Genomic DNA, 3642 nt, shown 5'->3' with positions numbered 1-3642 from the left:
GGAACAATTCCAATGGCAGGTCAGAAGAAATCCCATAGAATAGAGCCCTAGAATGCTAGTGGTGGAAAGGATGTGGTTTGACATCTGTTCTCTCCTCGTTTTATGAAGGAAAAAACTGAGGTCAGGCTGGTGAAATTATTTGAGCAGATTAGTGGCAGAATTCAGTTAGCTAGTCTTGTACTTCCTTCATAATAGCATGAGAAGTATTAGTGGACGGAACATGTATTTATTCTGCAAATCAGCCAGAACACCAAAGAAATGACACATTTATAAACTCATCAGTTAAAGGTGGAAGCCCTCAGGCCTTTGGGTGGGGTAAGCATACACAATCTTATTAAGAATTATTGAAAACATAGTAATGTCAGCAGTAGCATAGCTGTCTCACATCAAAACAGAAATAAAAGGTGACCAACTGTCCCAGTTTGCACAGGGTGTAGGGGGTTTCCAAGATGCAGGATTTTCAGTGTTAAAACTGAGAAAGTCCCTGGCAAACCAGAACAAGATGCCACAAGTGGATTTGGTTTTTAATTTTCAATTTACATTTTTACCTTCCTTTTATTTTTAAATTTGTCTATAGAGAATGTGGTTGTTAATATTTAAAAACCATACAAAAGCATGCACACACATTCCTATATAGAACAGAGGCAAGAAAACAAGATAAAAATCCCTACCTCAAAGACTTTATGTTCTAATGGGAGACGAGAGATTAAAAAATAAACATAAGACATAAATGAAGTATAAAATGTTGGAAAATTCTAAGTGTTATTGACAAAAATAGGATTGATCCAAGGGTGCCAACTTTAAGTAGGATGTTCGGGGAAAGCCTCACTAAGAAGGTGATATTTGAACATGGACTCGAAGGAAGTAACTATGAGAATATTGTGAAGAAATGTGTTCCTGGCAGAGGGAACGACACAAATGAATAGTCTAAGTAGGGAGCAAGCTTGATGTATTTGAGGAAGAGGCAAACTCCTGTGTGTGCTGGACAGAGTAGGAAGAGAGGAACCCAGAAAGGCAACTCAAGGTCTTCAAGCCTATTTAGCTGCAGCATGAAATGCTAAGTAGGCAAAGAGTTGAGCTGTTAAAGACATTAAAACGACATAAACCATAGAGTGGTTTTGTCAGGAACAATAAAAATGAAAGCCTCTAGCCCTTGCCAGTGTGGCTTGGTTGGGCATCAGCCCATGCACCAAGGGGTTGCCGGTTGGATTCCTAGTCAGGGCACATGCCTGGCTTGCAGGCTTCATCTGTGGTAGGGTGTGTGCAAGAGGCAGCTGATCGATGTTTCACTCTCACTTTGATATTTCTCTCTCTATCTCTCTCTCTCCCTTCCTCTCTCTAGAAATCAATTTTTAAAAAAAGCAAATGCCTCTAGAGACTAACAAGGCAATGGACTCACTAAAAGATGTTTACCACATACTCTAGATACAAGACTTGAGAGGTTTAGCGCTCTGATGAGCACAATAGTAATTATGTGATATACACATCTCGTGAATTTTGTAGACTGAAGGAAAATAGAGTCAGTATCTTTTATGTTTAAAAATAAACATATAAATTACTTTGACAAAGCTATTCTATATAACACAAATAACATTTTATATTTGCTAATAATTTGCTTTATATCTTAATAAGAGGCAACAGTGATATTAATTATACTGATATTAATAAAGAAAACTAATAATATTTTACAAATGTGTCTTAAAATTCATAGCAGAGAGCTAAGCTTGGGGAAAACATTTCTGATGTAACAAAGTGAATGGTTAAAAAGTTAACACACAAGTTCCAGAACTGAAGTGTAAGCCAAAAGATAATTAACAGATGTGCATAGTATTAGCCAGTATTTGGTCTGTGGACAGAGGGGGTATTGAAGAGCTAGAAACTGTACTGTGCTATTTAGAACTCAGGAGATGTGATCTAATCCTCAGCAGCTCTCTAAGTAACTTGAGAATCTATTCCTCCACTCCTCACACCACTCCCCTTCCTAGTTAGCCTACTGTCAAGTCTATTAATCAGTCTAGTCTTGCCCTCTCCACTCCTCCCTTCCAGTTATCTTTCCAATTGCAAACATAACATGAACATGCCACTCGATTACTTAAAATTCTTCAGGCACTCTTCTTCAACTTCAGATTAAACGCTAATCTTCATTTTGTAGCATAAAAGCCACTCCTAAACAGATTTGTCTAGGTCTCGTTTCCTGATCACTCTCCATGTGAACTCTACATCTGCTTTCCCTTTTAGGCCCTCAGTAATGCTATTTCTTCTGTCTACATTTAGTGTCGCTCCTATCCTCATTCCAACTGCTTCCTCACCTCCAGTAATTCTTGCTCAGTCTTGGACTCTTCTATAATGTTTTCTTTTATGGTGTCTCCCCACCCCACTTTTCTGGGTCTCCAAAGCATACCCCTTCAAAAGAGCTGTCACATTGAATTTTAACAGATGCTTTCCTCTCTGTCTTTCCTACCAGGCTAAATTATTTGAGCATGGGAGCTGAGGTTTGTTCATCTTTGTATCACTGGCTCTTAGAACTGAGTTTGGCATCTAAGTAATTCTTGTTAGAAAGATGAAAGAACGGATAGTTTAATGAATGAGTAAAATAATGAACATAATCTTGGGCAACTTAATTTATTTAAACCACAGAGTTTTCATCTGTAAAGATATTTTTATTTAACTATCATTCACTTTAAACATGAAATTTGATTCCCAGCAAATTTCCACCACTAGCATTTTCACCAAGGGTAGATGATTATGTTACAGGGTTTGAAATAATAGAATCATATATTATCTACAATTCCTATAGCAATTTTCCTTGCAACCCCCAACAATGTTGCAATCATGCATTTAAAATTTTATTTATAATTATGGAATTACTAATCAAAACTAAGTATTAAATAATAAAGTAAATAACCTTATGCAGCACTAGCTTTCAGATTCTTTTATTAGGACCCATGGAAGAAATTTGTCACCCAAGATCTCATATAGAATATATAAAATAGTAAAAGTATAAATCATAACTATTCAAACTGAAGTTGAAATGGGGACACCCAGCCTTTCACCCTTATTTTTTTCTACTTTCTTCCTTCCTGCAATGTGCATTGTCGTATTATTTATGAATATCCAATTCTGCTATATGGAAAACAAGACAAAGAAATGGAATGGATGAAACCCAGAAGAAGTATTAAATATAAACAGTAGGCAAGCAATTGGTTTGTGAGACATAGTAAAATTCATAAGAATTGTAAAAGAAAATAAATCAGTAACTTGTAAGATATGGCTCTCTATCCTATAGATAGAGTAAATGGAATATATGATAAACAGGAGTCGTACTTATAGATCGAAACAGATAGAAACAAGTCACAAGATACAAATCACGCCACTACCAGATTGAAAGGTACATCGTTACTATGTCAACCATCCATTTGTGACATGCATCATAGTTCTATTTTGGTCCCATGTATGTTCTGCCCCACATGCGCAGAGAAAAGACAAGGCCACTTAGCAGGTCATGTGAAAATGATAGCAACTGGCCAGGTCCTGCCCCTAAATACCTCTAATAGAACAAGAACATGTTGGCTCCAGGTAACGTCCTTCCCTGAGCCTCTTATTCAATGTAATTGTGACCACATCTTCAATTAGAAAGGCTGA

This window comes from Miniopterus natalensis, chromosome 8 (genome assembly GCF_054644295.1).
Source record: "Miniopterus natalensis isolate mMinNat1 chromosome 8, mMinNat1.hap1, whole genome shotgun sequence".
Classification (NCBI taxonomy): Eukaryota; Metazoa; Chordata; class Mammalia; order Chiroptera; family Miniopteridae; genus Miniopterus; species Miniopterus natalensis.
Note: the sequence above shows the minus strand (reverse complement) of the source record.